We start from the raw sequence: 25,824 nt of genomic DNA, 5'->3' as shown, positions 1-25,824 counted from the left end.
CTAGGTTGTGCCGTGCTTGATAGTGATGGTGCCGCCGAGGGTTTGAAGAGTCACTCCTTGAAGACGCCAGGCTCCTGAGGCAGCCGCCTGGATGCCCTATTGGCGATGTCATCAGCCTCTTGATTGGTGCCGCAAGGCACATGCTGCAACTCCAGCCCCCAGAACTGTTTCTCCATCCTGCGAACCTCCGTGAGATATGCTTCCATGTGCTCGTCCTTCAGCTCATATACTTTGTTGGAGAAGTTGAAGAGGAGTTGCGAATCGCCCTTGATGATGAGGCGCTTTACTTCCAAGGCGACTGCAGCTTTCAAGCCTGCTATCAGGCCTTCATATTCAGCTATGTTGTTGGAGACCTTTTCTCCATGCTAGAAGCAGAGTTGCACGGTGTAGTAGAGCTTGTCCTGAGTAGGAGATATGAGCACTGCGCCAGCCCCCGCGTCATGTCAGGAGAATGCCCCATCGAAGTACATGACCCAGCCGTCCGGTGCCTCGCTTCCTGGGGAAAGCGACCGGTCCTCGCCTGCCTTGAGGCCCGGTGCCTCTGCCCATTCTGCCACGAAATCTGCAAGTGTTACTCCCTTGATGACTCTAGTCGTGCTGAATTCCAGCTGAAAATGCTTGTAGTTTGATGTTCCATTCGGCGACTCTTCTAGCTGAGTTGGGGCTCCTGAGTACCCTTTCCAAGGGTTATGCTGAGACGACCTTGATGGGATGGCCTTGGAAGTAGTGCCGCAGCTTGCGTGAAGCCACCAACAACGCAAGGAGGAGTTTTTGAGGCATGGGGTACCGCGCCCTTGTGTCCCGTAGCACCGTGCTGATGAAGTACACAGGGTGCTCGACAAGGTTGAGGGTGCTGGCGCAGCTCGTGTCCTCCGGAGGTTGAGGCGCCTCGTGAGACGACGGAGCCCCCAGCGCTTGGTCGCTTGGAGAGGCATCCTCCGCTCCGGGTGCGCTCCCCTGCTAAGGTTGATCCTTTTTGGCTGTGGTCGTGGTCTCCGTGAGGGTTTCTTGGCTTTGCTCTGCTTCGGCTGGGACGACGGCTGTGGCCTTGGTCCGGCGATCCTCTCTAATGCCACCAGGGCTGCGTTGGCGGAGTAGGGGGTGGCTACAAGGTAGAGCACCAGGGGCTCCCGAGGGCGCGGAGCTACCATCACTGGAGGGCTGGTAAGGTACCTCTTGAGATCTTGGAATGCCTTGTCGGCCTCTTCAGTCCATTCGAAGGGGCCCTTCTTCTTCATCAGCTTGAAGAAGGGCAGTGCTCGCTGAGGGAGTCCCGGACTAGGGGTGTCCGGATAGCCGAACTATCATCATCGGCCGGACTCCAAGACTATGAAGATACAAGATTGAAGACGTTGTCCCGTGTCCAGATGGGACTTTCCTTGGCGTGGAAGGCAAGCTTGGCGGTACGGATATGTAGATCTCCTACCTTTGTAACCGACTCTGTGTAACCCTAGCCCTCTCCGGTGTCTATATAAACCAGATGGCTTTAGTCCGTAGGACGAACAACAATCATACCATAGGCTAGCTTCTAGGGTTTAGCCTCCTTGATCTCGTGGTAGATCTACTCTTGTAACCCACATCATCAATATTAATCAAGCAGGACGTAGGGTTTTACCTCCATCAAGAGGGCCCGAACCTGGGTAAAAACATCGTGTCCCTCGTCTCCTGTTACCATCCGCCTAGACGCACAGTTCGGGACCCCCTACCCGAGATCCGCCGGTTTTGACACCGACATTGGTGCTTTCATTGAGAGTTCCTCTGTGCCGTCGCGATCAGGAAGGATGCCTTCTCCCGTCTTTAAAGACGGCACCGTCGTCAAGAGAGCTTTGGCCGCCGGCCAAACTGTCCGGCTAGGTGGTTTTCTTATGACCGCCTGTTCGGCCACCGCTCCGACGATGACCTCTCAGGTCATCAAAAGCGATCTTCACGTCAGCCCGGAATTCGCCGAGCAGTTAGATCCGATTGAGCTCTCCTCTGTAAACGAGCTCTTGGATCGCATCGCCGCCCTGGGAGTCGCTACAGACTACGATCAGATTGGGCTTAAACCCGATCTGAGAGAGATTAACTCTCCTCAGGCCACCCACCATGTTGTCGTGGTAGAGGAACAATGCGGCAACCCTTCTTCTACGTTGAAAACCAACTATGTCCGGATTCCCGATCCCTCCAAGCCGGATTCCCGCGAAGGGACGGACGCTAATCAAATACTGAACTTAGAGTCAGGCATCGGACTAGATTCGTTGGAAAGCATCCAGCAAGTCAAGCTTCCAAATCCGGAAACTTCTTGGCCTTTGAGCCTCAGATCGGGCGGGGTTCCGAACTTGATTCCACCCGCCCACCCAAACATAAGCGATCTATCTCGAATACGGCAAGAGCCCGATGAAACAGTACATCATTACTGGGCCAGATTCCTCCTGGTTATGAACAGGATAAAGGACTGCTGCGAAGAAAGCGCGATTTCAATTTTCTGCAACAATTGCACGGACAAGGGAATCATGAACGCCATAAGTCGTCGCGAAGTTACACGCTTCATCGACCTAGCGACTATCGTACAAAAATACTGTGCGGTAGAGAGTGCCAGGAACACCGAAACTAGGTTTTGGGACAGTCCGGCCTTGACCACAACCCTAGTCCGAAGTAAAAGGGTGCGCCATACTCAAGCACCTGGGTTAAAAACCAAAAAGCAAAGACCCCCTAAAGGGCATGGAACCGTACTGGAGGGCTGGCTCAACGGACCCTGCAAAATCCACAGTACGGAGGGCGCCACTCCAACACACAGCCTTCGAGCATGTTGGATACTACGGCAGGTGGCCAAAAGTGGCGAAGGCTTTTTAGCCCCGGGCAAACAGCCCAGCAGTACCGGTACGGTATTAACAGTCTTCGAGACTTTCGCATCAAATAACATGCGAAAACGAACAATCCGCGGCCTCGCCGAAGTCTACCAAGTAGCAACAGCAAATCCATGGAGTGACACGGCTATCACCTTCAACGCCAGCGACGAACCTAAATTCCGAACAGCTAGAGCACCAGCCGCATTGGTCCTCAGTCCGATAGTGGACGGCTTTCGCCTTACCAAGGTACTCATGGATGGCGGCAGCGGATTAAACCTCATCTACGAGGAAACCCTTCAAAAAATGGATATTGACTGGAGCCGCATCGAGCGAAGCAGCACAACCTTCAGAGGGATAATCCCTAGTCGAGAAGTACGCTGCACAGGAAAAATCACACTAGATGTAGTGTTCGGCTCACCGGACAATTACAGGTCCGAGGAGGTCACGTTCCAAGTGGCCCCATTCGGCAGCGGATATCACGCTTTGTTAGGGCGAGAGGCATTCACAATCTTCCAAGCTATACCCCACTACGGGTACATGAAGCTCAAAATGCCCGGACCCAATGGGATAATCACTCTTGCCAGTGATCCAGATACAGCACTCCGCGCTGAAAATAAGACAGCCGCACTGGCCCTAGAGGCATTGTCCGAAGCCCTAGCGGCAGAGGAACTAACTACGCTGCGCTCCACGGTGGATAGGGACGATGTGATACTCGATAAGAGGTCCAAGTCCACCTCTTTTAAACCAGCAGACGAAATAGTCAAATTTCAGGTCCATCCAACGGACCCCACAAAGACGGCCTCCATTGGGGCACAATTAAGTCCTGATGTCGAAGCCGCACTACGAGAATTCCTTCGGGAAAATTGGGACATTTTTGCCTGGCACCCTTCAGACATGCCAGGAATCCCACGCAGGCTGGCAGAGCACAGCCTAAACATCCTAAAAGGATTCAAGCCGGTCAAACAAGCTCTTCGGCGATTTTCCGAACCCAAAAGACAGGCAATGGGAGAAGAGCTAGCCAAACTCTTAGAAGCCGGATTCATCAGAGATATAAAACATCCGGACTGGCTAGCCAATCTAGTAATGGTACCAAAAAAGGACAAATCCTGGCGCCTCTGCGTCGATTTTAAAGACCTTAACAAGGCCTGTCCAAAGGACCCTTTCCCCCTCCCTCGCATCGACCAAATCATCGATGCTACCGCAGGGCACGATTCATTGTGCTTCCTCGACGCATACTCCGGATACCATCAAATCAAGATGGCGGAGAAAGACCAGGCCGCAACGGCATTCATTACTCCATATGGGCCATTCTGCTTCAACACAATGCCCTTCGGACTCAAAAACGCCGGCGCAACATATCAGCGCATGATTCAAACATGTCTGGCTACCCAGATAGGCAAAACAGTAGAGGCATACGTAGACGATGTGGTCGTCAAGACCAAACACGTCGAAACTCTAGTAGAAGACTTGAGGGTGACATTCGACAACCTCCGAGCATATGACATTAAGCTCAATCCGGAAAAATGCGTCTTCGGCGTACCAGCCGGAAAGCTCTTGGGCTTCATCGTATCCGGTAGAGGAATTGAAGCAAACCCGGCCAAAATCCGAGCTCTGTCACAATTGGATATTCCAAAAGACCTCAAGCAAATACAAAAACTAACCGGATGCGTAGCGGCCTTAAGTCGCTTCATCTCCCGTTTGGGAGAAAAGGCTCTGCCCCTCTACCGCCTCCTCCGGCGCACCGAACATTTCGAATGGACGGATGCTGCCACAGCCGGACTCGAAGAAATAAAGGCCATACTGGCAACAAATCCGGTCCTGGCCGCGCCCAACCTGGGCGAACCTATGTTATTATATATCGCAGCAACACATCAAGTTGTCAGCGCGGTACTCGTCGTCGAGCGAGAGACAGAAGGGCACAGATTCCCTCTTCAAAAACCAGTGTACTACGTATCCACTGTTCTAACTCCATGCAAGTCCCGGTACCCACATTATCAAAAGATAGCATATGCGGTGTTCATGGCATCCCGGAAGCTGCGACACTACTTTCAAGAGTGTTCCATAACGGTGGCCTCCGAAGTACCTCTCAACGATATTATAAACAATCGCGACGCAACGGGCAGGATTGCAAAATGGGCTATTGAGCTCTTACCATTTGACATAACCTATAAACCACGGCGAGCTATAAAGTCGCAGGTTCTGGCCGACTTCGTCGCCGAATGGACCGAAGCCGAACTCCCTAAAGAGTACGGCGCATACTCCAATTGGATCATGCATTTCGACGGATCCAAAATGTTGGCTGGCTTGGGGGCTGGCGTCGTCCTGACGTCCCCAACTGGAGACACAATCCAATACGTACTTCAAATAATGTACATGGACTCCAATAACGCAGCCGAATACGAGGCCCTTCTACATGGCCTCCGGATGGCAATCTCCATGGGCATTCAACGCCTAGAGGTGCGCGGGGATTCAAACCTCGCAATATCCCAAGTAAATGGAGACTTTGATGCCAAAGATCCAAAAATGGCAGCTTACCGCAACGCCGTCCTAAAAATGTCAGCTCGGTTCGAAGGACTCGAATTCCACCATGTAGCCCGGGATAATAACCAGGCAGCAGACGTGTTAGCACGCATCGGCGCGAAACGAGACGCCGTCCCTCCAAACATCTTCCTGGAACGGCTCTTCAAGCCATCCGTGTTATGGGAAGAGGAGTCCGGAAATAACAATCCGGAGCCAGCTGCATCACCGAACTCAGACCATTCTGACACAATCGGCGGCTCAGCCAACGAAATAACACCTTCAGCTCACGAAATAATGGCAGTAATTGCCCCGTGGACAGAACCATTCCTAGCCTACTTAATTCGGCAGGAACTTCCCGAAGACCAAAATGAGGCCCGCTGCATAGTTCGGCGATCTAAAGCCTACAAGGTCCATGAGGGAGAACTTTATAAGAAAAGCACAACCGGAGTCCTTCAAAGGTGTATCTCCGAAGAGGAGGGGCGGAATCTCCTGGCTGAAATTCACGCCGGACTCGGCGGGCACCACGCTGCAGCCCGGGCACTCGTAGGCAAGGCCTTCCGTACAGGATTTTATTGGCCGACAGCCCGGGCAGATGCTCAGGACTTAGTCCAACGATGCGTCGGTTGCCAGCTCTTTGCTAATCAGAGCCACATGCCACCCACCGCCCTCAAAACTATACCCATTACCTGGCCGTTCGCGGTCTGGGGGCTTGACATGGTTGGACCCCTTAAAGGGGGAACCCACAAGCACAAATACTTATTGGTCATGGTGGACAAATTCACCAAATGGATTGAGGCCAAGCCGGTTAAAACGGCAGAATCCGGACCGGTGATAGACTTCCTATCCGGGGTAGTACACCGTTTTGGCGTCCCCCACAGCATCATCACTGATAACGGCACGAACTTCACTGCCGACGAGGTTAAACTCTGGTGCAAAAACATGGGCATCAAGCTCGATTACGCTTCAGTCTATCACCCCCAAACTAACGGTCAAGTCGAGCGAGCAAATGGTCTAATCATGAGCGGCATCAAACCCAGACTAGTGCGGTCCCTCAAGGAATCTAACACGCACTGGGTAGAGGAGCTCGACTCCGTACTCTGGGGGCTGCGGACCACGCCAAACCGAACTACTGGATTCACACCATTTTTCATGGTGTATGGCGCAGAGGCAGTTCTGCCTTGCGATATAATTCATGACTCACCTCGTGTGCGCATGTACGAAGAAAGAGAAGCCGAGTTGGATCGGCAGGACAGTTTGGACGCCTTAGAGGAGGAGCGGGACGTGGCAAAGGCTCGTTCCGCATTCTATCAGCAGCAGGCTCGAAGATATCAAAGCAGAGAAGTACGGGCCAAAACTTACAATGTCGGCGAACTCGTTCTACGCCTGCCGGACAAGAAAAAGGACAAACTTAAGCCCAAGTGGGAAGGTCCCTTCATCATCGACCAAGTCCTGACCGGCGGAGCATACCGTCTACGTAAAGCATCTGACAACCGACTCGAGCCGAACCCATGGAACGCAGCCCGTCTCCGAAGATTCTACGCCTAAACACCGGACTCAGAGTTCGTCTCACTCCCCCGTCCACCTTTTTATATTTTTTACTGTCTCTTGTCCCCCTCCTTCTTCCCACTTTTTTTTTCAATACCTTTTATAGGCTGATTTGCGCTTTGTTCGCACACACTTGATGTGCTCCTAGCACTCATTATACCTGGGGGCTTCTTTACCAGAAGCTTATTAGTATGGGCTTCACGCCCAATACATGTGTCATACTTCCGCATGTACCTTTTATTCGCCATTATATGCATCGATATGACTTAAGTTTTTGCCAAGCTGGGTTGCCTGGCTCCTGTGCTTACCCCTACATTCCCGATTGTTTGGCTAGGAGGTAAAGGGAGCACCTCTGCGATTGTTACTGCCGGGTTAGCCGGATGTGTACCTCAGACTGGGTGAAGCCGAAAGCTAGCGTTCTTAAGAGAATATTCGGTCGGTGACTTGAAAGATGATTTATTACTTACTTATTTATAAGCCCCCAGATGCTTTTTCTGCTATTTTCGCAGTTCGGCATTGCACCTTAGGGCATGCCTCCCAGGGAAAGGAACCCTTAACAGAACTATTCTCCCTGGAAGATGTTTCTTACTAACCATGTAATATAACATAACTAGTTGGGCACTTGTCTGATAAAGCAATTATGACCCCGACGCCTTGTCTCCATGCATGCCCTGGTTCTTTTATAACCGTAGGGGTATTCGGACACACTCCGGACTGTTGGGTTCCGAGGTTGAAGCGAAACGGTCCACAAAGACAAACGATCTACAATCCGGCTAGAAGGCATCTTACATGTCATTTCAAAGTACATCGTCAAACCGACTGATTGTACTCCTCCTCAATCCCATCTAACAGGCTGTCTAATTTACAGTCCTGTTGGGAATATTTCGCGGCCAGTTCTACTTGGCCATACATCAAGCTCACAAGGATCTCCTTCCCATCAGGCACCGCAGGTCTGACCTCGGCCATGTGGTTTGGGTCAGCCTTCGGGTAGCGCGTCTTCACCATGGCCCAGGCCTCCCTGGCGCCCTGACGGCAGGCCGATATCTTCCACAAACGGAGGCGTCGCCGTGCTCCCTGGAGCTTCTCAGCAAGCTCACCAAGGCCCTCGGGTAGGGAGACGGATGGCCATAAAGCCTGAACGACGCCACTCATCACCTGCCGAACACGTTCGAACAATTGCGCCAGCTCGGGAAGTTGGTCACCTGTTGACCCAGGCATTTCCTCCGCAAGGCGACCTGTGAGCACACCTAAAGACATATTTCTGTCAAACGACTTCCTCGCCAAATTCTTCTTTTCAAAGGAATTTGCTCAAGCACTTACTATAAATGCCGCGACGAAGTCGTTAATTCTCCTTCAAGGAGCCAGACAGCTGGGCCCGAACACCTTTCAGCTCTTCTCCTAGCTGGGTGTGGGCATCTTGGAGCTTGTTTCTCTCCTGCTGCACCTTCATAAGCACCCTCTCGCCAGCCTTTAGCTGACGCAGTAGCTGTTGCTTGTCCGGACCTAGTCCGACGCCCTCTGCAATATTATTGTCAGATTCACGCCACACTTTGTTAATTAATTATCTTTTCAAAGTACGTCTTACCAGCGGGGGTCTCTGTGGCTCCCCCTGTGGCGGCCAGTGTGGCCTCAAGTTGGGCCTTGCACTCTTGGAGCTCCTGGGACAGATGGGTATTCTTCTCCGTAAGATCCTGCATAAAATTGATCCTTAAATCAGTTATTTTAACCATTTTAAGTCTCGGGGGCTACTGGCATATATAACTATTAAAATTACTTACACGTATGTCTTTCACATACTGCTCCGTGGCTTTGGTTAACCCATCTTGAGCGGCACGGAGGTGCACGTTTCCCGCATCAAAGGCATTTAACGCCTCCGGGGAGAAACACGCGTCACGAAGAACTGTCCGGTGACGCCTGTGATTCATGGCACTCTCCACCTCAGACCGGGTGGCGGACAGCCTGTCGGCATCCTCCGTCGGAGGAGCGTCCGACTCATGCCTTGTATTCGCCTCCCCTTCCGGGCCATGCGTTGGAGCATGGCTGGCGGAGGCTTGATTGGCAACCTCTCCGGACACTGTCCGGTGAGCGCTCTTTCTAGAAAAGTTATGAGCATTAATATACCTCCTGGGAATCCTTCCCTTCAAAAATAGCGGTGCTCCATACCGTTGCGGCGACGTTTCAGTTCGCGTCGCACTCCTCTTCCACCTGCTGGGCCGGATTGACCCTTGTTGGCCGGTCGCCGCGGGCTCGACTTCCTGCCGTAAAGGCGCTTCCCGTCGAACACCATTGGTGCACGGTGGTCAGAACTAAGCATTAAAGAAGTAACGGTGCCAGGACTTTGGTCGTACTCACCGGGGAAGCCGGACACAAACCGGGGTAGTCAGCCATAATGGCGACTAAAGCATTATCTATGCTGAGCTGGTGGTACACCCCGTCGATCAGTTCCACCGCTAAGTCCGGATCCTCTTCGGAGGCCGGATCAAGGGACCTTTCTGGGTCTTCGGGTTGTGGGGCTGGGCTTTTTATGCCCTCCACATCCCGACGCAGTTCCTGTGTCAAAATCATACAATAAGAAAATTGCCTTTAAAGGCGCGGTTCAGATATGCATGCGACCGCTTACCCAGCTCTGAGGGTTGTTCATGGAAAATCCGTTCAGAGGATTCGTGCGGAGGAAGTCCTCCTTCTCCCCCTTGTACAAGCCGGACAGGATCTTCACCAGATCATCGGTCGAGCCAGGTCCCTTGAGGCCGTGACGGGTGGCGTCGTCGTCTCCGTTGAAGTCCCACATGGGGTGGCCCCTATATTGGAGCGGCTGCACCCCACGCATAATGCATGTGGCCATGACTCCGATCATGGTTAATCCAGAATGGGCTAGCAGCCGTATCCGGCCCATCAAGTAATGGACGCTACTATCATCTTCTCGTCGAGGGCTCCGTGGGCGCCAACTTAGGCGTTTCTTCAGGGGAGCATTGCTGAACTCCGGAAGGCCGATCCGGACTGGATCCGGCAGCGGAGCGTCCTCCATATAAAACCACTCCGAAGGCCAATCTTCGGACGTCTTCTTCGGGGTCCCGGACAGGTATCCGGTCCCGGCGATGCGCCATATTTCGGCTCCGCCCACTTGATATATCGACCCCTCGTGAGAGTGGGGTATGAGGCAAAACAACCTCTTCCACAGTGCAAAATGGGGCTCAATGCCCAAGAACAGCTCACACAGAGCTACGAAGCCCGCGATGTGCAAAATGGACGCAAGTGTAAGGTGATGAAGCTGGAGTCCGTAGAACTCCAGGAGCCCCCGGAGAAACGGATGTATAGGAAATCTGAGTCCCCTTATTAAGTAGGAGACGAAGCACACCTGCTCTCCTTTGGAGGGATTGGGGGTGCTCTCCGCCTGCTTCCCTCCTTTGTAGGTGGCCAGTCCGGCTCGAACCGGAACCATGAAGGCCGGGGGAAGATATCCCTCTGCTTGGAGCGTCACTAACTCGCTGTGCGGGACTGAGCATCTCCTCCAATCTCCTGGCTTAGGGCTGGGAGCGCGAGAAGAGGAGCCACGTCGACTGTCCATGTTGGAATGGGTTTGGTGTCAGATGCGCCTCGATGAGTGCTTGCGGAAGGAGGATGATGTGATTTGGATCTGGATCCTCGCCTTTCTTATAGGCAGCTTATTTGCGCAGCTAGGGGGTAAAACATAAAAATACCCTGGCTTTTCGCATTCATGCGACACGTGGAAGAAGACCATTATTGGACGCAGAAGCCAAGGAGCGCAGCATTTATGAAGCAACCGGACACTATCCGGCAAACACATGGAGCATGAAGAAGAACCCGCCTTGCAAACGCCGAAGACAACATATGCGCCGGATTCGTCGTTATTAAAGCCTGGTTCGGGGGCTACTGAGGGAGTCCCGGACTAGGGGGTGTCCGGATAGCCGAACTATCATCATCGGCCGGACTCCAAGATTATGAAGATACAAGATTGAAGACTTCGTCCCGTGTCCGGATGGGACTTTCCTTGGCGTGGAAGGCAAGCTTGGCGGTACGAATATGTATATCTCCTACCTTTGTAACCGACTCTGTGTAAACCTAGCCCTCTCCGGTGTCTATATAAACCGGATGGCTTTAGTCCGTAGGACGAACAACAATCATACCATAGGCTAGCTTCTAGGGTTTAGCCTCCTTGATCTCGTGGTAGATCTACTCTTGTAACCCACATCATCAATATTAATCAAGCATGACATAGGGTTTTACCTCCATCAAGAGGGCCCGAACCTGGGTAAAAACATCGTGTCCCTCGTCTCCTGTTACCATCCGCCTAGACGCACAGTTCGGGACCCCCTACCCGAGATCCGCCGGTTTTGACACCGACACTCGCTCCCCCAGCTTGGAGATGAAACGTCCTAGCGCGGTTACACGCCCGGTGAGCTTCTGCATTTCTCTAAGAGTCTTCGGCGGGCTCATGTCTTCGACTGCCTTGACCTTCTCTTGGTTGGCCTCGATGCCCCTGTGGGACACGAGAAATCCCAGGAGCTTGCCCGAGGGGACTCCAAACACGCACTTCTCCGGGTTGAGCCGCAAGTCCACTTCATTGAGGCTCGCGAAGGTTTCTTCCAAGTCTTGTATCAGGTTTTTTGCCTCCCGAGACTTCACCACAATGTCATCGACGTAAGCTTCAGCGTTCCTCCCGAGTTGCCGGCCCAAGGCGATGTGCATCAGCCGCTGAAAGGTCGCGCCTGTGTTGCGCAACCCAAATGGCATGTAGGTATAGCAGTACACTCCACACGGGGTCAGGAAGGCCGTTTTCTCCATGTCTTCTACCGCCATCTTGATCTGGTGATAGCCTGAGAAGGCATCTAGGAAGCACAATAGGTCACACTTGGCGGTAGAGTCGACGATCTGGTCGATGCGAGGGAGCGGGAACGGATCTTGTGGGCATGCCTTGTTGAGGTTGGTGAAGTTGCCGCACATGCGTTCCTTTCCTCCCTTTTTTGGCACAACACCAGGGTTGGCCAGCCATTCATGATAGCGGACCTCGCGAATGACGCCCGCTGCCTCTAACTTTCGGGTTTCTTGGACGATGAAGGCCCGCTTTTCCGTGGACTGCCGCCTTGCCTTCTGCTTCACGGGGCGCACGTTGGGGCACACGTTGAGATGATGTTCAATCACATCCATTGGGACCCCTGCTAGCTGATCAGGTTCCCATGCAAACACCTTCTTGTTCGCGCGCAAGAACTTCACCAAGGCCTCCTCCTGCTCGGGTTCGAGGTTGGCGCCTATGGCGAAGGTGGCGCCAGTGGATCCATCCTCGTCGATCGGCACCTTCTTGGTCTCCGCCTTGTCTTGGGTGAATAGCTGCTTCTTCTTAGCCGGCACAACCCCCTTGGGCTCGAGGGCGTCAGTGCTAGCGGGCTGCACCACCGCGGCCATCTTGAAAGCAAGCTTGAGCGCCTGCAGTGCATCCCTTGTGTCTCCGGACACGGTAAGGACGCCGCTGCTCCCGGGCATCTTCATGAGGTTGTACGCCCGGTGAATTGCTGCCATGAACTGGGCCAAGGATGGGTAGCCAAGGATGGCGTTGTACGGGAGGCCGATGGGGGTGATGTCGAAGTCGATTAGCTCCGTGCGGAAGTTGTCGTGAGTGCCGAAGGTCACCGGGAGGCGGATCTGTCCCAAGGAGCCAGTGGAGCTGCCTCCAACGCCCGAGAAGGGCCTGCTGGGCTAAAGCAGCTCTAGCGGCATGTGGAGGAGGTTGAAGGCCTCCACCGGGAGCACGTTGAGGCCGGCACCACCATCGATGAGGGTCCTGGTGACGGCCACTTGGCAGATGGTGGGGGTGCATAGCATCGGGAGCGTGCCCAATCAGGCGGGGTTGGAGGGGTGATCATCCGAGCTGAAGGTCAGATCGGCCTTAGGTGCCACCCAGCCCGGGGAGGCTTCTCGGCGCTTGAAGGCGGCGCCAATCTGGCGGGCGAATGGCTTGACATGGTGGCTCTAAGGTGGTGCCTGTGAGCCGCCCAGGAGAGCTGTGACGACCGTGGGCATTGGCCAGCATAGTGGGTGAGGAAGAGGCCACGCAGCTCCTCCCAGGAGGCCACAGAAGCCATTGGCAGGTGGAGCAGCCACATGCACGGAACGCCGGTGAGGGCCATGGGAAACCAGTTAGCCATGATCCTGTCGTCGCCCCCGGCCTTGAGGACGGCCTCCTCGTATGCCAGCAAGAAAGCCAGCGGATCCATCGCGCCGTTATAGCACGGCGGAATCTCTGGCTTGAACTTGCGCGGCCACTGCACCTGCCGCAAGGCGGGGGCCAAGGCTCAGAGCTCCCTGGCCCCAGTGCTGGCATCGGCAGCCGGAGCGAGCGATACGTTGTCCGCCATGAGGGCGAAGCGCGGTGTTGATGGAGAGTGGGTCGACGGAAGGGAGAGCTTCGGCGCACCCCTACCTGGCGCGCCAAATGTCGGATGTCGGGTTCTGGTAGACCCTTGAGGTTCGAACTCTGGGGTGCGCACGAAGATCTCTCCCCTACCTACTCACATCTCGAAGCCTCGCAAGGGATCTAAGCTAGAAAGAAGAACACACAAGGGACACGAGGTTTATACTAGTTCAGGACACCATTGTGGTGTAATACCCTACTCCAGTGTGTGGTGTGGTGGATTGCCTCAGGGGCTGGTGAACAATACAAAGGGAGAGCAGCCTCGCGAGGGGCTGTTCTTGAGCCGGTGCGATGAACTGCTTGGTTGAGTTCAGTCGCCTCTCTCTCTCTCTAGTCTACCCAAAACCTCCATGCCTACTCTGTGGTGGCTAGCTCTATTTATAGAGGGAGTCCCTGGGCCTCTTCCCAAATAATGAGCGGGAAGGGCGCCAACAATTGGCCATTTTGAAGGGGAACATCTAGTACACTTATCCTGACTAAAGTTGGTGTTCGTCTGCCAAAGACTCTAACGGTGACGCCGTCCTGGGCTCCACGGTGACCTCCATCCTGCCGCTCCGCTGGTCTTGATCTTGTTGCACCAGAACGGTAACCTTTGCCTGATGCCTTGGCCTGTGCTTGCCCCCTTTGCACCGAAGGGGAAATAAGGACACTGCGCAGGCCGGCGCCCGCCTGGCGCCCGGCTGGTCTCGATCGTCATGGCTTGCGTCACGGGCACCTCGCGAGGTACCCTGCCTTGATCTCTCTGCCTCCTCGCGAGCCCGCCTGATGAGGCTGCTCCTGAGGAAGCTTCCTGTCGTCCGCCCCACGAGGCTTGGCCCCTCGCGAGGGTCTTCAGCTTGAGCTGATGAAGCTGTGCTGCATTGGGCCTCCGCTTGATCCACGCCGCAGGCCGCAGGCAGGCAAGTCTGGGGACCCCCGTTCCCAGAACGCCGACATTATGTGAATGTCGACTACATGACACTTCACCATTATTTGGGCCTAGAGGAAGGCATTGGGAAGTAATAAGTAGATGATGGGTTGCTAGAGTGACAGAAGCTTAAACCCTAGTTTATGCATTGCTTCGTAAGGGGCTGATTTGGATCCATTAGTTTCATGCTATGGTTAGGTTTATCTTAATACTTCTTTTGTAGTTGTGGATGCTTGCAATAGGGGTTAATCATAAGTGGGATGCTTGGCCAAGTAAGGGCAGTACCCAAGCACCGGTCCACCCACATATCAAATTATCAAAGTACCAAACGCGAATCATATGAGCCTGATGAAAACTAGCTTGACGATAATTCCCATGTGTCCTCGGGAGCGCTTTTCTCATTATAAGAAATTGTCCAGGCTTGTCCTTTGCTACAAAAAGGATTGGGCCATCTTGCTGCACTTTATTTACTTTCATTGCTTGTTACCCGTTACAATTATCTTATCACAAAACTATCTGTTACCTACAATTTCAGTGCTTGCAGAGAATACCTTACTGAAAACTGCTTGTCATTTCCTTCTGCTCCTCGTTGGGTTTGACACTCTTACTTATTGAAAGGACTACGATAGATCCCCTACACTTGTGGGTCATCAAGGCTCTTTTCTGGCACTGTTGTCGGGGAGTGAAGCGCCTTTGGTGAGTGGAACTTGGTAAGGAAACATTTATATAGTGTGCTAAAATTTTTTCTCACTTGTTACTATGGAAACTAATCCTTTGAGGGGCTTGTTTGGGGTATCTTCACCCCGACCAGTAGAGCAAAGAGTTGCTTCTCAACCTACTGAACCTACTGAAAATGTTTACTTTTATATTCCTTCGGGTATGATAGAGAAACTGCTAGCTAATCCCTTTGCAGGAGATGGAACATTGCATCCCGATTTACACCTTATCTTTGTGGATTATTTAAGCTTGCAGGTATTCCCGATGATGTTGTCAAAAGGAAGGTCTTCCCTTTATCTTTGAAGGGAGATGCATTGACATGGTATAGGCTATGTGATGATACGGGATCTTGGAATTATAAACAATTGAAGTTGGAATTTCACCAGAAATTCTATCCTATGCATCTTATTCATCGTGATTGTAATTACATATATAATTTCTGGCCTCGCGAAGGAGAAAGCATTGCTGAAGCTTGGGGGAGGCTTAAGTCAATGTTATATTCATGCCCCAATCATGAGCTCTCAAGAGAAATGATTATTCAAAAATTTTATGCTCGGCTTTCTGTCCATGATCGCACCATGATTGATACTTCCTGTGCTGGTTCTTATATGCTGAAGACTACTGAATTCAAGTGGGATTTATTGGAAAGAATTAAACGCAACTCCGATGGTTGGGGTTCCGACGATAGTAAGGAGTCAGGTATAACACCTAAGTTTGATTGTGTTAAATCTTTTATGGATACCGATGCTTTTCGTGGATTTAGCGCTAAGTATGGACTTGACTCTGAGATAGTAGCTGCTTTTTGTGAATCTTTTGCTACTCACGTTGATCTCCCTAAGGAGAAGTGGTTTAAATATAATCCTCCCATTGAAGTAAAAGTAGTTGCACCTATTACAATTGAAGAAAAGACTATCACTTATAATGATCCTATTGTTCCTACTACTTATGTTGAGAAACCACCTTTTCCTGTTAGGATAAAGGATCATGCTAAAACTTCAACTGTTGTTCGTAAGAGTAATACTAGAACTTATACACCTCCTGAGAAAATCAAAGTTGAACCTAGTATTGCTATGGTTAAAGATCTCTTGGATGATAATTTAGATGGGCATGTTATTTACTTTTGTGAACAGGCTGCTAGTATTGCTAGACCAAATGCTAAGATACATAGACCTTTTGTAGGCATGCCTGTTATTTCTGTTAAAATAGATGATCATTGTTATCATTGCTTATGTGATATGGGTGCTAGTGCTAGTGCAATAGGTCACACTCGGCGATATTAAGGCCTCCTTTTAATAGAGAACCGGAACAAAGCATTAGCACAAAGTGAATACATGAACTCCTCAAACTACGGTCATCACCAAGAAGTATCCCGATTATTGTCACTTCGGGGTTGTCGGATCATAACACATAATAGGTGACTATAGACTTGCAAGATAGGATCAAGAACACACATATATTCATGAAAACATAATAGGTTCAGATTTGAAATCATGGCACTCGGGCCCTAGTGACAAGCATTAAGCATAGCAAAGTCAGAGAAACATCAATCTCAGAACATAGTGGATACTAGGGATCAAACCCTAGCAAAACTAACTTGATTACATGGTAAATCTCATCCAACCCATCACCGTCCAGCAAGCCTACGATGGAATTACTCACGCACGGCGGTGAGCATCATGAACTTGGTGATGGAGGATGGTTGATGATGACGACGGCGACGAATCCCCCTCTCCGGAGCCCCGAACAGACTCCAGATCAGCCCTCCCGAGAGAGATTAGGGCTTGGCGGCGGCTCCGTGTTGTAAAACGCGATGAAACTTTCTCTCTGATTTTTTTTTCTCCCGAACGTGAATATATGGAGTTGGAGTTGACGTCGGTGGAGGTCCAGGGGGCCCACGAGATAGGAGGCCGCGCCCTAGGGTGGGGGCGCCCCCTGTCTTGTGGACAGGATGTGGGCCCCCTGGCATTAATTCTTTCACCAAAAATTATTATTAATTCCAAAAAGTGCCTCCGTGGATTTCCAGGACATTCCGAGAACTTTTCTTTTCTACACATAAAACAACATCATGGTAGTTCTGCTGAAAACAGCGTCAGTCCGGGTTAGTTTCATTCAAATCATGCAAGTTAGAGTCCAAAACAAGGGCAAAAGTGTTTGGAAAAGTAGATACGTTGGAGACGTATCAACTCCCCCAAGCTTAAACCTTTGCTTGTCCTCAAGCAATTCAGTTGATAAACTGAAAGTGACAAAGAAAAACTTTTACAAACTCTATTTGCTCTTGTTGTTGTAACATGAAAAGCCAACATTCAAGTTTCGGCAAATATTATGAACTAACCATACTCACAATAACACATAGGTCTCACAATTACTCATATCAATAGCATAATCTGCTAGCGAGCCATAATAATAAAACTCGGATGACAACACTTTCTCAAAATAATCATAGCATGATATAACAAAATGGTATCTCGCTAGCCCTTTCTGAGACCGCAAAACATAAATGTAGAGCACCTTTAAAGATCAAGGACTGACTAAACATTGTAATTCATGGTAAAAGAGATCCAGTCAAGTCATACTCAATATAAACCAATAATAATGAATGCAAATGACAGTGTGCTCTCCAGCGGGTGCTTTTAATAAGAAGGATGATGACTCAACATAAAAGTAAATAGATAGGCCCTTCGCAGAGGGAAGCAGGGATTTGTAGAGGTTCCAGAGCTCGATTTTAAAATAGAGATTGAATAACATTTTGAGTGGCATACTTTTGCTGTCAACGCAACAACTATGAGATGGCTGTATCTTCCATACTACATGCATTATAGGCAGTTCTCAAACACAATGGTAAAGGTTTATACTCCCCCAACCACCAACAAGCATCAATCCATGGCTTGCTCGAAACAATGAGTGCCTCCAACATACAACAGCCCTGGGGGAGTTTTGTTTAATTATTTTGATTTGCTTTGATCTTTTTGGATCATGGGACTGGGCATCCCGGTTACCGGCCCTTTCTCGTGAATGAGGAGCGGAGTCCACTCCTCGTGAGAATAACCCACCTAGTATGGAAGATATAGGCAGCCCTAGTTGTAACATGAGCTGCTCGAGCATACAAAACAGAATTTCATTTGAAGGTTTGGAGTTTGGCACATACAAATTTACTTGGAACGACAGGTAAATACCGCATATAGGTAGGTATAGTGGACTCATATGGAACAACTTTGGGGGTTTAAGGAGTTTGGATGCACAAGCAGTATTCCCGCTTAGTACAGGTGAAGGCTAGCAAAAGACTGGGAAGCGACCAACTAAGAGAGCGACAACAGTCGTAAACATGCATTAAAATTAATTCACACCGAGTACAAACATGAGTAGGATATAATCCACCATGAACATAAATATCGTGAAGGCTATGTTGATTTGATTCAACTACATGCGTGAACATGTGCCAAGTCGAGTCACTCAATTCATTCAAAGGAGGATACCATCCCATCATACCACATCATAATCATTCTAATAGCATGTTGGCACGCAAGGTAAACCATTATAACTCATAGCTAATCAAGCATGGCACAAGCAACTATAATCTCTAAATTTCATTGCAAATATGTTTACTTCATAATAGCTGACTCAGGAACGGTGAACTCATCATATTTACAAAAACAAGAGAGGTCGAGTTCATACAGCTTTTCTCATCCCAATAAGTCCATCATATATCGTCATTATTGCCTTTCACTTGCACGACCGAACGATGTGTATAATAATAAGAGTGCACGTGCATTGGACTAAGCTGGAATCTGCAAGCATTCAACTCAAGAGAGAAGACAAGTAATATGGGCTCTAAATTAAATAAACAATCATGCATATAAGAGCCACTAAGCATTTTCAATATGGTCTTCTCGACCCCCAAAAGAAAGAAAAGAAAATAAAACTATTTACACGGGAAAGCTCCCAACAAGTAAGAAGAAGAACTAGAAATCTTTTTGGGTTTTCATTTTAATTTCTACTACAAGCATGGAAATTAAACTAACTATTTTTTTTGGTTTTTCTTAAGGTTTATCAAACACACAAGATGAAAACTAGAAAAATAAATTTAAACTAGCATGGATAATACAATGAAAGAGTATGAGCACCGACGACTAGTGTGTGAACATGAATGTAAAGTCGGTGAGAAATATGTACTCCCCCAAGCTTAGGATTTTGGCCTAAGTTGGTCTAATACCAAGGACCGCCGCTACTCTCCCCGGTTTAGTGGGAGGTGTAATCAGGATACCACTGGCTGGTCATGTCCGGATCCCATTGGACAGATGATGCACGATAAGGGTCCAGCTTCGGTTCCGGCTCAGGTTCAGGTTCTGGTGTAAAAGCTTGAGCTCGATGATTGTTCACCGCTTCCAGCGTGACAAGACGATTTTCTGCAAGCAAATCAAACAACAGACGTGTTTCTTATTGAATCTAAGTCTATACAAGAGCATCTTCTCTTTGTTGTCAACAATAAACTTGTGTGCTACCATGCTCTTGTAATCTAAGATATGAGGATGCAATTTTATATCATCCTCCTCATGGTGCCTAATGGGTATCTGAAAATGTCCAGCAAGACGTGCAGCATAGATACCTCCAAAAATGGGGCCTTTTGTACGGTTCAGGGCTAACCGTTTAGCAACGACGACACCCATACTAAAAGTGTTGTCTCCCAGCAAAGCATGTTGAAGAATAATAATATCTGGAACGCTCAAATTTCCACTATTTCCATGACCAATCAAGCATCTACTAGCAAATATGGCAAAGTAGCATAAAACAGGAAACTGTATGCTAGAGACTTTTGCCTCAGAGCCCTTCTTTGGCTCTTCCACAGCAATAGTTTTAACGAAGCGACCCACATCTTCACGATGGGGTTCCTCTAATTCTCCCTCATAAGGTATCCTACATACCGCACAAAAATGACGTAAAGATATTTCTTTGAATTCATCATATAAATGAAATGATACTGCAGGCGGTGACTCCTTAGGATAAAAATAAAAGTTTTGCACGAAAGTATTGGTAAGTAAGAGATACTGATCGATTCGGTCGTTGATGAAACCGGTGAGGCCTGCAGTCTCGATTAAATCATAAAAGTCTTCATGAATTCCGGCTTCTTTCAAGAAATCCTCTCATTGCCATTCATACGACCGTACTTCCGATAAGCGAGGAAGATTATACTTGGGTTTTTCCTTCTCTTTGTCTTGTTTTTCCATAGAGCTTTGGCTAGAAGAGCCTTTAAAGAGCCTCCTTAACATTTTCTGAAAATTTCTGAAATTTTAGTAACTTCAAAATAAAAGTGGATAAAACTAAACAAGATTGATAGCAACTACTCCTACAAGTGCCTAGAGCATATATCATGCATTGGAATTGCTTGGGACCTCAACAATTTAACATGCAAACTCAAGAACATGGTCACCTATGCAGCAAAAATTTGCAATGAATAAAGAACTAGAACAAAAACTAATTGGACCAATGGAGGAGTCACATACCAAGCAACAATCTCCCAAGCAGTTTTGTGAATGGAGCTTTGAGCTAAGAGATCGAAAATCGCAGCAAAACGAGCTAGAACCCGGGCTTGAGCTGGATGGGGATTTTTTTGGGTAGAAGATGAAGTGTGTGGGTGCTGGCATAAGTGGAGGGGAGCCACCAGGGGCCCACAAGACAGGGGCGCGCCCTATGGGGGGGGGGCGCCCTCCTCTCTCGTGGCCTGATGCTTGCCCCTCCTGTAGTGTTTTCAGTGCCTAAAATCCTCAAATATTCCAGAAAAAATCATACTAAATTTGCAGGGCATTTGGAGCACTTTATTTTCGGACTATTTTTTAATGCACGGATAATTCAGAAAACAGACAGATAATACTATTTTTGTTTTATTTATTCTAAATAACAGAAAGTAAAAGGAGGGTACAGAAGGTTGTGCCTTCTAGTTTCATCCATCTCCTGATCATCAAAATGAATCCACTAACAAGGTTGATCAAGTCTTGTTAACAAACTCATTTCGAATAACATGAAACCGGAGAAATTTTGAATAACACTAAGTTACCTCAACAGGGATATGAAAATCCCCAAAAATAAGAATATCATACTTTTTCTTGACAGTAGGAGAGGAAATTCAAAACCTACAAAAATGATAGTTGGAACTTTTTCAATAGAATTGATGCTATGAATTTGAGATTGTTTCCTCGGAAAGTGTACCGTATGCTCATTACCATTAACATGAAAGGTGACATTTCCTTTGTTGCAATCAATAACAGCCCCTGCAGTATTAAGTAAGGGTCTACCAAGGATAATAGACATACTATCGTCCTCGGGAATATCAAGAATAACAAAGTCCGTTAAGATAGTGACATTTGCAACCACAACAGGCACATCCTCACAAATACCGACAGGTATAGCGGTTGATTTATCAGCCATTTGCAAAGATATTTCAGTAGGTGTCAACTTATTCAATTCAAGTCTACGATATAAAGAGAGAGGCATAACACTAACACTGGCTCCAAGTTCACATAAAGCAGTTCTAACATAATTTCTTTTAATGGATCATGGTATAGTTGGTACACCCGGATCTCCAAGTTCCTTTGGTATTCCACCCTTAAAAGTGTAATTAGCAAGCATGGTGGAAATTTCAGCTTCCGTTATCTTTCTTTTATTTGTGATGATATCCTTCATATATTTAGCATAAGGGTTTACTTTGAGCATATCAGTTAAGCGCATACGTAAGAAAATAGGTCTAATCATTTCAGCAAAGCACTCAAAATCCTCATCATCCTTTGACTTGGATGGTTTAGGAGGAAAGGGCATGGGTTTCTGAACCCATGGTTCTTTTTCTTTACCGTGCTTCCTAGCAACAAAATCTCTCTTATCATAACGTTGATTCTTTGATTGTGGGTTATCAAGATCAACAGTAGGTTCAATTTCTACATCATTGTTTTTGCTAGGTTGAGCATCAACATGAACATTATCATTAACATTATCACTAGGTTTATGTTCATCACCTGATTGAGTTTCAGCATCAGAGATAGAAATATCATTGGGATTCTCAGGTGTGTCTATAGTAGGTTCACTAGAAGCATGCAAAGTCCTATCATTTTTCTTTTTAGAAGAACTAGGTGCCTCTAAATTATTTCTCTGAGAATCTTGCTCGATTATCTTAGGGTGGCCTTCAGGATACAAAGGTTCCTGAGTCATTCTACCAGTTCTAGTAGCCACTCTAACCGCAAAGTCATTTTTATTATTTAATTCATCAAGCAAATCATTTTGAGCTTTAAGTACTTGCTCAGCTTGAGTAGCAACCATAGAAGCATATTTTCTAACGCGGTGAAGTTCATCTTTAACTCTAGCCAGATTATCACCTACGCGTCCTATCTCGAAAGCATTATTCTTTAACTCTCTACCAACATAAGCATTAAAACTTTCTTGCTTAGCCATAAAGTCATCAAATTCATCTAAGCATGGGGTATGAAATTTAGTATAGGGTATTTCAACCTTATCATATCTATAGAGAGAATTTACCTTTACTACCTATGTCGGGTTATCAAGACAATATGGTTCTTCAGGCGGTAAATTAAGACCATGTATTTCTTCAATAGGAGGTAAATTCTTAACATCTTCAGCTTTAATACCTTTTTCTTTCATTGATTTCTTTGCCTCTTGCATATCTTTAGGACTGAGAAATAAAACACCTCTCTTCTTCGGAGTGGGTTTAGGAATAGGCTCAGGAGTTGGCTCAATTGGTTCAGGAATTACTTCAGGAACTGGCTCAGGAAGAGTCCAATTATTTTCATTAGTCAACATATTATTCAATAATATTTCAGCTTCGTCGACTGTTCTTTCCCTGAAAACACAACCAGCACAACTATCCAAGTAGTCCTTGGAAGCATCGGTTAGTCCATTATAAAAGATTTCAAGTATTTAATTTTTCTTAAGAGGATGATCAGGCAAAGCATTAAGTAACCGGAGAAGCCTCCCCAAGCTTGTGGGAGACTCTCTTCTTTGATTTGCACAAAATTATATATTTCCCGCAAGGTAGCTTGTTTCTTATAAGCAGGGAAATATTTAGCAGAGAAGTAATAAATCATATCCTGGGGACTATGCACACAACCAGGAGCAAGAGAATTATACCAAGTCTTAGCATCACCCTTTAATGATAACGGAAATATCTTAAGGATATATAAATAGCAAGACTTCTCATCATTAGTAAACAGGGTGGCTATATCATTCAACTTGGTAAGATGTGCCACAACAGTTTTAGATTCGAGGCAATAAAAAGGAGCAGATTCAACTAAAGTAATAATCTCAGGATCAAAAGAGAATTCATAATCCTTATCAGTAACACAGATAGGTGAAGTAGCAAAAGCAGGATCGGGTTACATCCTAGCATTAAGAGACTGCTACTTCCATTTAGCTAATAATTTCTTAAGATCATTTCTATCATTGCAAGCAAGAATTTCCATAGCAGCAGCTTCATTCATAACATAACCCTTAGGAACAACAGGTAATACATAATCATTGGGGGAACCTTCATCATCACTATCATCAATAATAGGTTCTTCAATATTTTCATTCCCCCTAACTCTAGCAAGTTGTTCATCTAGAAATTCACCTAATGGCAAAGTAGTATCACGCACAGAAGTAGTTTCATCATGCATAGCAGAAGTGGCATCATCAACAACATGCGACATATCAGAATTCATAGCAGTAGTAGGTTTAGGTGTCGCAAGCCTAGTAATAACGGAAGGAGAATCTAGTGCAGAGCTAGATGGCAGTTCCTTACCTCCCCTCGTAGTTGAGGGCAAAATAGTAGTTCGACCGTCTTTGATATTCTTCATAGTGATCAACAGATATAAATCCCAAGTGACTCAGAGAATAGAGATATGCTCCCCGGCAACGGAGCCAGAAATTAGTCTTGATAACCCACAAGTGTAGGGGATCGCAACAGCTTTCGAGGGTAAAGTATTCAACCCAAATTTATTGATTCGATACAAGGGGAGCAAAAGAATATTCTTGAGTATTAGCAGTTGAGTTGTCAATTCAACCACACCTAGATAACTTAGTATCTGCAGCAAAGTATTTAGTAGCAAAAATGGTATGATAATAAAGGTAACGGTAGCAAAAGTAAAGATAAATGTTTTTGGGTTTTTGTAGTAGTTTTAACAGTAGCAATGGAAAAGTAAATAAGCGAAGAACAATATGTGAAAAGCTCGTAGGCAATGGATCAGTGATGGATAATTATGCCGGATGCGATTCCTCATGTAATAGCTATAACATAGGGTGACACAGAACTAGCTCCAGTTCATCAATGTAATGTAGGCATGTATTTCGTAAATAGTCATACATGCTTATGGAAAAGAACTTGTATGACATATTTTGTCCTACCCTCCCGTGGAAGCGGGGTCCTAGCGGTAACTAAGGGATATTAAGGCCTCCTTCTAATAGAGAACCGGAACAAAGCATTAGCACATAGTGAATACATGAACTCCTCAAACTACGGTCATCACCGAGAAGTATCCCGATTATTGTCACTTCGGGGTTGTTCGGATCATCACACATAATAGGTGACTATAGACTTGCAAGATAGGATCAAGAACACACATATATTCATGAAAACATAATAGGTTCAGATCTGAAATCATGGCACTCGGGCCCTAGTGACAAGCATTAAGCATAGCAAAGTCATAGCAACATCAATCTCAGAACATAGTGGATACTAGGGATCAAAACCTAACAAAACTAACTTGATTACATGGTAAATCTCATCCAACCCATCACCGTCCAGCAAGCCTACGATGGAATTACTCACGCACGGCGGTGAGCATCATGAAATTGGTGATGGAGGATGGTTGATGATGACGACAGCGACGAGTCCCCCTCTCCGGAGCCCCGAACGGACTCCAGATCAGCCCTCCCAAGAGAGATTAGGGCTTGGCGGCGGCTCCGTGTCGTAAAACGCAATGAAACTTTCTCTCTGATTTTTTTCTCCCCGAATGTGAATATATGGAGTTAGAGTTGACGTTGGTGGAGGTCCAGGGGGCCCACGAGATAGGAGGCCGCGCCCTAGGGGAGGAGACGCGCCCCCCGGTCTCATGGACAGGATGTGGGCCCCCTGGCATTAATTCTTTCGCCAAAAATTCTTATTAATTCCAAAAAGTGCCTCCGTGGATTTCCAGGACATTCTGAGAACTTTTCTTTTCTACACATAAAACAACATCATGGTAGTTCTGCTGAAAACAACGTTAGTCCGGGTTAGTTTCATTCAAATCATGCAAGTTAGAGTCCAAAACAAGGGCAAAAGTGTTCGGAAAACTAGATACATTGGAGACGTATCAATAAGTCTCATGAGTTTAATTTTGCTAAGTTTCGTAGACAACCCTGTGATAAAGAATTACCTAGTAAGGATGAGATTATTCGTCTTGCTTCTATTGTCGTGCGTCCTACTGGTCCGTTAGAGCAATATTTGCTAGACCATGAAAATGATATGTTTATGAATGAAAGAAGGGAAATAGATGAAGTGTTCCTTCAACAGGGTCCTATTCTGAAACATAACTTGCCTGTTGAAATCCTAGGGGATCCCCCTCTACCCAAGGGTGATCCCGTGTTTGAGCTCAAACCATTACCTGATAATCTTAAGTATGCTTATCTTGATGAAAAGAAAATATATCCTGTTATTATTAGTGCTAACCTTTCACAGCAAGAAGAAGAAAGATTATTAAAAACTCTGAAGAAGCACCATGCTGCTATTGGATATACTCTGGATGATCCTAAGGGCATCAGTCCCACTCTATGCCAACACTAAATTAAAGTGGAGAAAGATGCCAAACCAGTTAGAGATCCTCAACGACGATTGAATCCTAAGATGAAAGAAGTGGTAAGAAAGG

This window comes from Triticum aestivum, chromosome 3B (assembly GCF_018294505.1).
Source record: "Triticum aestivum cultivar Chinese Spring chromosome 3B, IWGSC CS RefSeq v2.1, whole genome shotgun sequence".
NCBI lineage: Eukaryota > Viridiplantae > Streptophyta > Magnoliopsida > Poales > Poaceae > Triticum > Triticum aestivum.
This window is presented reverse-complemented; position numbering follows the sequence as displayed.